We start from the raw sequence: 10,181 nt of genomic DNA on the forward strand, positions 1-10,181 counted from the left end.
GGGTGAGCTACACTGAGACCCACAGTTCTCTTCTGTCTCAGATATGAATTTGGCTACACCTCCAAATTCAGGCACCGTCATCCAGCCGGAGTCACGGGGCAGCGCTCCTTGGGTTCTGTTTCTCACAGCTTACACCATTTTTGGAGGGGGCCCTATCCATCTGAGCACAGGTGTGGTAGCCATTCCCAGAGGGAGAACTCTTGAAGCCAGGTCGCAGAAGGAGAGCTGCCTGGCATGGTTAGCTGTCTCTACTGTGTTCGCCGTGTCTAGGGTACACCGTGATATCTAGGAACCAAAGGTGTATTTTCGGGGAGAGGGTCATAATTAGTCTCTGAGCATGGGACAGTTGTTCAGTACTTATTCAATTTCTTGGTGGAGTTCCCTGTCATCTCCTATTTCTGTCTCACCCCGCCAGCCTTTCAATGTTGTTGCCTTTTACTCTTTGGACTGATGGTGTGCAGGAAACTGTTAGAACATTAGGAACAGAATCCCTGACGTGCATGTTGCACTGGTCTGGGCCTGATTACGCACAGACAGCCGTGCCTCACAGATGCCACTGGGATCACAACATCCTATTATAAAATTGGACTTTTAAAAAGCCGGAGTCAAGTGGCCAAGTCAATGGCTGTCAACAGCCTAAGTTGAGACCCGAATGAGCGTGGTTTACTGGCACAGAGGTTGCTGTGGGTAGCTGTAAACAGCCCCATCTGGGGCTGGGGGAGATGGAGGAGGGAGAAGAAGGAGCCAGAAAGCCAGGAAAGTGAGAAACCAGCACCTGGGGCTGTCACCCTAAGTCACTCAGCTTGTCATCCTGGTTCTGACCTCATGCCTAGCCTGATGTCTTGGCTTCCATCTTGTACCCAGATCCATGACCTGGTCATCTACCCTGTCCCCTTAGGACTGGGACTATTCTTCCTTATTTTTCAAGCTATGCTCCTGAACTTTTACCCAGAGAGGTGAGTGAATGGGGTCGATAATTTAGTCCAGAAATATCAAACTGGCTACCAGCTAGAGCATCGCAGGTGGCCACAGAGTAGACATATCACAAAACATCCTAGCTCATCAGCTCTGCGAGTGGGCATTATTTTTACCCCATTTACAGATTAGTAAACTGAGGCCCAGAGGATCTCAGAAAATGACCTACAGTCATGGTAAAAATTCAAATTCAGGACTGTTTGGATCCAAAGGTTGTTTTGTTTCTTATGCGACACCATTCAAAAAGGGGAAAGCAGGAGAATTTGTGGAGGAGGGAGGAAATTTAAGGCACGTGCGCACCTATGTGTCCTGGGAACACAGGAAATAAGAAACAGGAGGTGAAACTGGGAAGCTAAATAAGGGTGAGGCTGGGGAAGACTTTTCGTATCCCGTGAAAGAGTTTGCATTTCCTTCTGAAAGAGATGCCTGACCTGTGAGGGGAGGCAGGGTCTACAGTTTAAGACATTGTCCAGGTGCGGCGTGTTATCTGACCACTCACCTCCCGGCCAATGCCTGATCTCTGCGTGCTACTTTCCACTATTATTTATTTATTGGTAAAACATTCTTTAATTGATTTATTGAAAGAGAGAGATTTGTTGTTCTACTTAGTTGTGCATTTTTTTTGGTTGCCTCTTGTATGTGCCCTGACCAGGGAATCGAACTCCCAAACCTTGGCATATCTGGATGATGCTCTGACCAACCAAGCTACCCAGCGAGGGCCGCTACATTCCACTCTTCAACTGGATTGTCAGTTCCTTGACAGCGGATATTGCCTCATAGTTTTCTTTTTTCTTTTTTTTTTTTTTTTTAATTTTTCTGAAGCTGGAAACGGGGAGAGACAGTCAGACAGACTCCCGCATGCGCCCAACCGGGATCCACCCGGCACGCCCACCAGGGGCGAAGCTCTGCCCACCAGGGGGCGATGCTCTGCCCCTCCGGGGCGTCGCTCTGCTGTGACCAGAGCCACTCTAGCGCCTGGGGCAGAGGCCAAGGAGCCATCCCCAGAGCCCGGGCCATCTTTGCTCCAATGGAGCCTTGGCTGCGGGAGGGGAAGAGAGAGACAGAGAGGAAGGAGGGGAGGAAGTGGAGAAGCAAATGGGCGCTTCTCCTGTGTGCCCTGGCCAGGAATCGAACCCAGGTCCCCCGCACAGCAGGCCGATGCTCTACCACTGAGCCAACCGGCCAGGGCCTCATAGTTTTCAAACCCCTCACAAAACCTAGGATAAGGCTATGCACTCAGCAGGAGCCCTGTGAACGCTGGTTGTCAAATAATGCGTGGGTTCATTGTCCCCTTCTGAGCAAATGGTAAGCTGTTGTGATACATATATGTTGCATAAGAGTCTTGAGAGAAAGAAAGTAATGAATCTTTCTTTAAAGAACTTCCCTCTGGGCACCACAGTGCTTAACCCCTTCAGCATATGTGTTCTAACTGGGCTTGGAAATTTCCCAGTCCTCAAAGTAAGAAACAACAGTTAAGCTTAGCTGAAAAAGTCTTATTTTGTTTTTATTTCATTGTTTTAATTTTTCTGTTTAATACTATACAAAGATTTTCAATAAATGAGATCTTGGCTCCTCACCCTCAGCTCTGTTGCTTTTAGTAGAATTTTATAGGAAGCATTGTGTTGAATTCACACAAAAGTGCCATATCCCAAAATACGGTCACTGTCTCCAGATTTTAACACTGAGATTCAACTTAGTGGGAGCTTTATCTCAAACACACTTAGAAAGGAAATGTTGAGTACATATTATTTATTAATGTAATTTAACTTATTTACATCCCAAATTATCTCATCAAGGGTTTGAGAGCTTTTTTGGCAAAAACATACGTAAGGAACTGGTAACCTAAAAAGTCAAATTTAAGAATGAGAACCCAGGAGAAAAATTGGATGCACATATCTGGATCCCGAAAGACCATAGCAGAGACTGTAAAAGGCCAGCCTGTGGCACGAACCCAGCTGAAGCTCATTTTGTTTGGTCCGCATAGTATTTAAAAGAGTTTTTTTGAGCCTGTTTCACAAGTCAGTGGGAGGAGAGACTCAGTGAACAAACGGGGTTTATGAGCCATAACTGCAAACGCAACGTCTCAACTCGGCCGAGTCCAACTATGAAACCAACTTAGGTTTTGGATTTGGAAATTTTCAGTATGGATCTTAAGAAATTATTATTAATTTTTTTTAGGTATGATGATGGCATACATACTAGCAAAACTACAAAATGTCTGAGATTTACATTAAAACACACAAGCAAATATAAAACCAAAAAAAAGGAGGGAAAGGTTAATGATATTAGCAAAATTTGATAATTTCTGAATCTCAATGATGGGTATATGAAGGTTAATTATACTTCTCTTTTTTTGTATATGTTTAAAAATTTCTGTAATCGATATTTTAAAAAAGTTTAGGTCCTGGCTGGCTGGCTCAGTGGTGGAGCATCAGTCCGGCATGTAGATGGATGGATGTCTATGGTTCAATTCGCAGTCAGGGCACACAAGAGAAGTGACCATCTGCTTCTCCACTCCTCCCCTTCCCCTTCTCTCTTCACCTCCCACAGCCACGATTAGAGCAAGTTGGCCCCAGGAAATGGAGGATGGCTCCATGGTCTTCCCTCAGGTGCTAAAATAGCTCAGTTGCTGAGCAACAGAGAAATGGCCCCAGATGGGCAGAGCATCGCCTGGTAGGGGGCTTGCCAGGTGAATCCTGGTCAGGGCACATGTGGAAATCTGTCTCTGCCTCTCCATTTCTCACTTAATAAAAAAAAAAGAAAAGAAAAGAAAAGAAAATTAGACTATGAGTATCTTGAGATGGGTTATGTGCTGTGTAGTCTGACACAGTCTCCACACCTCCTTCTCCCCATCCTTTATCCCTGTTATTACAGTCTCAGAGCCTTCATTTAATTACCTTCCCAGTCTACCTTATTACACTAAAAATGATTCTTCGATGAAAAGTTAAAAAAAAGAAAAGAAAAGAAACAAGATTTCGAGTCAGAGAGAAAATGAAGAAGGGGAGACATGGCAGTCATTGAAGGAATAAACATGTCAGTTCTTCAACCGGAAAGGACTCAACTGGACGTTAACGGTAAAAGAAAGTTCTTCCCAAGAGCTTCATGGGAGACTGCAGCATAGACTGTGTCTTCTACAGCAATATAGGGGAGGGGCCAGCCCCCATCCCACCTCCATCTTTGGGGACCAGTGAGTATGCAGTGTGAGGACTGGCGTCCATCTATGGAAACCTGAGTAGCACTCCCCTACCCCAGCACCCCTCATCAAGGATCAGGAGGAAGTGACCAGAGTGCATCTCAGAAAAGGATTCCTGTGACCCCAAAGCAACAGGATCTGGGCAGCTGTTGTTGATGGGTTGGCTGTGGCTAAAGACAGACAGAACATGAAGTACTGGGGACTTGAGGAAAGTGGGTAGAAGGCACATTTAGCAAACAACCCTCTGGGATGCATATTGCCCCCTCCCCACTATTCATTCAAGTCTGAACACTGGTGCCCGTGAATACGCTATTGTTTGGAAACAGGGTTTCTGCAGATGTAATCAAGGTAAGATGAGGTTATAAAGTAAGTTCTTGACATTGTTGATGGACTCTGTGACCTTAGGTGAAATGACTATAACAAAACCAATTTTTCCATAGACTAATTGATATAAATGAGAGTTAAGTTCCTAAAGCAACTTATTAACATTATAATGAAACAATGTGAACAAAGAGAAGTTAGTACAGGACCTGCTGTACTGAATTAAGGTGGGTTCTAACCAATCGCTGGTGTTCTTATAAGAAGAGGGGGATTTGGATAGAAACACACAGGAAGAGCATCATGAACGATGGAGACAGAGACAGAATGACATGTCTACAAGCCAAGGATGGCCAACAGCCATCAGTAGCTAGGACAGAGGCATGGAACAGACTCCCACATATGCTCCCAAAGGAACCACGTTGCTGTTACCTCTGTTTCAGACCTTGAACCTCCAGAACTGTGAGAAAATAGAGTTAGCTACACAGTTGGTATAATTGGTTATGGCAGCTCTAGGAAATGAATAGGCTTGTCTCAAGCAGACTTTAGGTAAGGTTGAACTATACACAATTGTTTTCTGAGATGCGTTCCTGGGGGACAGATGCTCCGCGCACTTGCTGGAGGAGTGGGGGGGAGGGGCAGAGGTAGGTTGAGTCCTGCTAGGAGAATGAATGAAATGAAGGTGTCCTAGTCGACTGTCTCAGTGAACAATCTGTCTGCAGGTACCTCTACGCCAGGATTGTTTGGGGAGCAGACTGTTAAGGGTCCACTTTAAAAGGAGACGGTTAAGGTCAATGATTCCTAAACACTAGTCTGCATGTGGATAAACCGAAAATGGTATTTCCACTTCAGACTCCTGTGGCTCTCTAGAGATGAATTCAGAAGCTTGGGGAGGGCCCAAGAACATGCATCTTCCCAGAGCTTCAGGGGATGCTGATGTATGTGGCCAGGAGCCTGACACTCTGGACCCAGGTGAATTGCTTTTTTATTTTATTTCTTTAGTGAGAGAGAGAGAGAAAGAAAGACAGAAAGACAGGAAGGGAGAGAGATGAGAAGCATCAATTCTTCTTTGTGACACCTTAGTTTTTATTGATTGCTTTCTCATATGTGCCTCGATTGGGAGGCTACAGCAGAGCAAGTGACCCCTTGCTCGAGCCACCAACCTTGGACTCAAGCCAGTCACCTTGGGCTTCAAGCCAGCAACCTTTGGGCTCAAGCCAATGACCATGGGGTCATTTCTATGATCCCACGCTCAACCCAGCAATCCCGCTCTCAAGCTGGTGAGCCTGCGCTCAAGCCGGCGACCTTGGGGTTTCGAACCTGGGTCCTTAGCGTAACAGGCCAATGATTTATCCATTGCGCCTCCACCTGGTCAGGCGCAGGTGAATTGTTTCAGCTAGAAATAGTTGTTTCTAGAAAGAGGAACCAGCCTTTAAAGAGACAACTCTTCTGTCTTTGCTTCATTTTCTCATGGACAGACTGAGAGTAATAACATGTATAAAATAAAAATGGTACTAATTTCATTCTCTGAACAAATGTGGGGCTCGGGCTTATGTGATTTTATTTATTCTGTCGAGTAAAAATTCCCGAAGAACTGTAAAAAACAAAAACGCTCCATGATACGAGTAAAGGGTGGAGGCAGACACTGCAGAGTTGAGGTTTTTTTTTCTCCTTTTTTAAAAAATCTGTCACTTAGCAACAACATATGTATGGCTGACAGTTGGAGTCGTCTTTGAGTTGGCAACATGAAATTGTTAGGAAGTTTAAATTTGTGTTTTATCATTGTTAGCGGTGTTTTAGCAAATCGTGTAAGGTACAATATGCGCATTCTGCTGTTTTGGAAGGGAGACATTTTAAGTCAGAAATATTTGACTGTAAACATATTTTGCACTGAACTCCAGTTTTCCCCTTCATAGAAGAAAAACCGAAGCTTACCTCTGTGCAGTGAGAAACCTAGTTAATCGCCACTGTAGGATTAGGGGGGAAATGTTCTTCAAAACTAGTTTATGAAAGTTTTAATTACACACACAATCATAACATGCTCAGTAATTGCTGCATATTGATTGCGTTTTCTTTTCTTTTCTTTTTTCTTTTTCTTTTTCTGGAAATGTGAAAACTATTTCAATATACACAGAATCAATAAACATAATTAAAATATGAGCTCATCAAAACAGTAATTAAATGTACTTAACAGCTTTTGTGGCTTTTCCCCATATGGTTACTGTGGGAGTGTGAATCTGGCACGCTAGATAAATGTAACAAAATGAAGCAAAAGCCTCGGAAAAGATTACTGTCGGATCATAATACAATAAAGCCCCGCTCCCAGGCAGCAAGTTGTGTTAAATCAAAAAGTTGACAAAAGGAGAGATGTAGGCAATTATTATACATTTGGGGGGCTGTTTTCTATTTATATGAGATTAACACTATCATGGTCTGCATTCAGACGGAACAGTGAAATCCTCCAACATGAAAGGAATTGGGGGAGAGAACCCTGAATTGTTAGTATGACAACTCTCCTTTTAGGACATGGCTGGTTCTCAGAGCTCTGCTTTGTGAAGATGGTTTCTCTTTCAGTTCAGTTCTGCCTTCAGTTCATTCCAGCGGCCTTGGCAATGGGAAGGCCACGGACACCTGACTTTTGTTGGAAATGGTGTCGGGTCTCCAGGTAAGGACACGAGCCCCATCTTCACTTGGCTGTCTTCAGAAACAGGCCCTGATTGGCATTCCAGGAGTTCATGTGGGACAGCGTCCCAGGAAGCCTGGCCAGGGAGGGAATGGGGCGCTGGGGGGGAGGGAGCCCCTGAATGGCATCTGACCAGGTGGGCTACCCCAGGGTGCAGCTGCCACTCAATCTCACTGAGAACCATCAGAGTTTAGAATATCCCTGAGTTATCTCACCCGAGGAGTGAGGAAGCTGGGTATTTATCCTCCAACCCTCTTCTGGATTTGTCTGAAGGCCACTCTCTGAGACACTAACTCTGGGTCCTCCTGTCCTGACCTGAAGGCTGGCTGAGAGAGGGCACCCAGAGGCAGTTAAATGCCATTGGCGTGTACCAGAAGAGTAAGTGCTGAGGTCACAGGAGGGGGCCCAAGGTTCTACCATACTGTCTATGGTAGGCTGAATAATGCCCTCCCAGAATGCCCAGGTCCTAATCCCTGTAATCCGTGAATGCTACCTTATACAGCAAAAACTTTGCACGTGTGATTAAATTAAGATTCTTGAACTGGGGATATCCTAGATTATCTGAGTAAGACCTGAATGACATTCCAACTGTCCTTACAAGGGGAGGCAGAAAGAGATTTCAGACAGAAGAGGAGAAGGCAATGTGATTTCAGAGGCAGAACCAGGAGTGATGTGGCCACAAGCCAAGGAAGGCTGGTAGCCACCAACAGCTGGAACAGGCAAGGGGCCTTTGAACAGGCTGTGGCACTGTTGACACCTTGATTTTGACCTAGTGATACTGACTTTGGACTTCTGGTCTGCAGGGCCAGGAGAAAATGGATTCCTATTGTTTCACACACACACACACCCCAACCCGGTTTGTGGTGGTTTGTTCCAGCAACAGGAAATGAACTGAGGGTCTTAGGAAGAGAAGGTTCTTCTGGATTATGGTAGAGAGGTATCCGGGAAGCACGTGGGGAATCTCATCTGAAACGGAAATCCATTGCAAACCACCCTGACTTACTGCTGTCCTCTCCCATTTTCTTACTTTCTGCAAAACCTCTTGCAGAATTTTTTTTTCTCGGCAAATGATGGCTAGATCTGATTCTTTTTCTTTAGTTGAAATGTCTAAAATATAACCATTCTTATTCTGCATTTTACTGTATCTTGCCCATGGATGGTTAGATACAAGAGTGGGTTATTTTCTCAAACTCTCTGGAAGCTCTCTGTCTGCACAATTGGAATGTGCCCTCTGTGCTCTGCCAATCCTGGGCACACTTGTTGTAGAATTTCACCAGGAGCGCAACTGCATGCGATCTCTTGACTTTGAACCCAAACATGACATTCCTTTCTACTGGAGAGCGGAAATATCCTGTGTTGCCTCCGAAGGGCAATAATTAGATGGGGCTCTTATGCCAAGTTTAAAGTTGGAGAACCAGCCCATCTCTGAAAATTGAAGAAGACCAGGGAAGGAAAATGTAGGAAAAAAATAAACTCTAAAACTTCTTATTTTGGACTTAGGACACAGATGGGAGTTTCTCTTGTGCCAAAAAAAAAAAAAAAAAAAAAAAAAAAAAAAAATCCATCAAACGGCACCAGCTGTGGGGTAAGGGAAATTTGAAGAATCATGCATTGCCAGTCACGGGAAGAGTTATATCGAAGAGGGAGGGACAAGCTTTGCCGATCAGTTATCTCCCAGTGAATCAGGTGGCCATATGAGCAGCCTAAGACCACATCTGCAGGCCTATTGTGCAAACAGCAAACATCAATAGTCACGCAGAGACAATCTAGAAAGCTGTTCTGTCTGAATTTTTAGCAGTATGGTAGGTCTGAAGGGAAACCGTTCCTTTTGTGTTAAGGAGTTTGTGCTGCATTACTGTTGAGCTTTATGAGGATTAATTTTAAAAGAGCATGGGGAGTGAAAATATGAGGTCTTTTGCAAGGGCCATATTCCAAATATTATATAATTGGCAAGGCCAGAACTGACCAATCAGGAGGGATGTTGTTTTGGAGCCCCTGTCAAGTGTTAACCTTTTACTTGCTGGATCATGGGGAAGGCTGCGGATTTCTGGAGGACGTTGGTGTGGCTGGAGGAGGTGCTGGGGGCAATTTCCAGCGTGGCCATAACAGCATGTGCTGGGGGCCAGCGAGTCCTCACCACATTGTATATAAAAATAGCCAGCTCTCCTCTTGCCTCTTTTCTTTTCTTTTATTTGTATTTTTCTGAAGCCAGAAACGGGGAGGCAGTCAGACAGACTCCCACATGTGCCCGACCGGGATCCACCCGGCACGCCCACCAGGGGGCGATGCTCTGCCCATCTGGGGCGTCGCTCTGTTGCAACCAGAGCCATTCTAGCGCCTGAGGCAGAGGCCACAGAGCCATCCTCAGCGCCCGGGCCATCTTTGCTCCAATGGAGCCTCGGCTACGGGAGGGGAAGAGAGAGACAGAGAGGAAGGAGAGGGGGAGGGGTGGAGAAGCAGATGGGCGCTTCTCCTGTGTGCCCTGGCCGGGTCAAACCCGGGACTCCTGCATGCCAGGCCAACACTCTACCACTGAGCCAACTGGCCAGGGCCTCCTCTTGCTTCTTTTCAACAAGGGAAGTAAAAACACATGATAAGAGATTCATCTATTTAATGCATGTGATTAGAGCCTACTCTGTGCCAGGCATCATGCTATGTTCTAGACCAGGCGTCCCCAAACTACGGCCCGGGGGCTGCATGTGGCCCCTGAGGCCATTTATCCAGCCCCCTGCCGCACTTCCAGAAGGGGTACCTCTTTCATTGGTGGTCAGTGAGAGGAGCATAGTTCCCATTAAAATACTGGTCAGTTTGTTGATTTAAATTTATTTGTTCTTTATTTTAAATATTGTATTGTTTTTGTTTTTTTTTTACTTTAAAATAAGATATATGCAGTGTGCATAGGGATTTGTTCATAGTTTTTTTTAATAGTCTGGCCCTCCAACAGTCTGAGGAACAGTGAATGGCCCCCTGTGTAAAAAGTTTGGGGACCCCTGTTCTAGACTTAGGAAGATG

At 45.3% G+C, this 10,181-nt stretch overlaps 1 non-coding gene across 1 annotated transcript; it reads right to left on the reverse strand.

Annotated features, from left to right (window-relative positions):
• Positions 1-2,088: 2,088 nt before the first annotated feature.
• TRNAS-GCU (transfer RNA serine (anticodon GCU)) lies at positions 2,089-2,164 on the reverse strand. The gene has a single exon. It is a non-coding gene; the product is annotated as a tRNA-Ser (tRNA).
• Between the last annotated feature and the right edge of the window lie 8,017 nt (positions 2,165-10,181).

This window comes from Saccopteryx leptura, chromosome 13, assembly GCF_036850995.1.
Source record: "Saccopteryx leptura isolate mSacLep1 chromosome 13, mSacLep1_pri_phased_curated, whole genome shotgun sequence".
In the NCBI taxonomy this organism is placed as follows: Eukaryota; Metazoa; Chordata; class Mammalia; order Chiroptera; family Emballonuridae; genus Saccopteryx; species Saccopteryx leptura.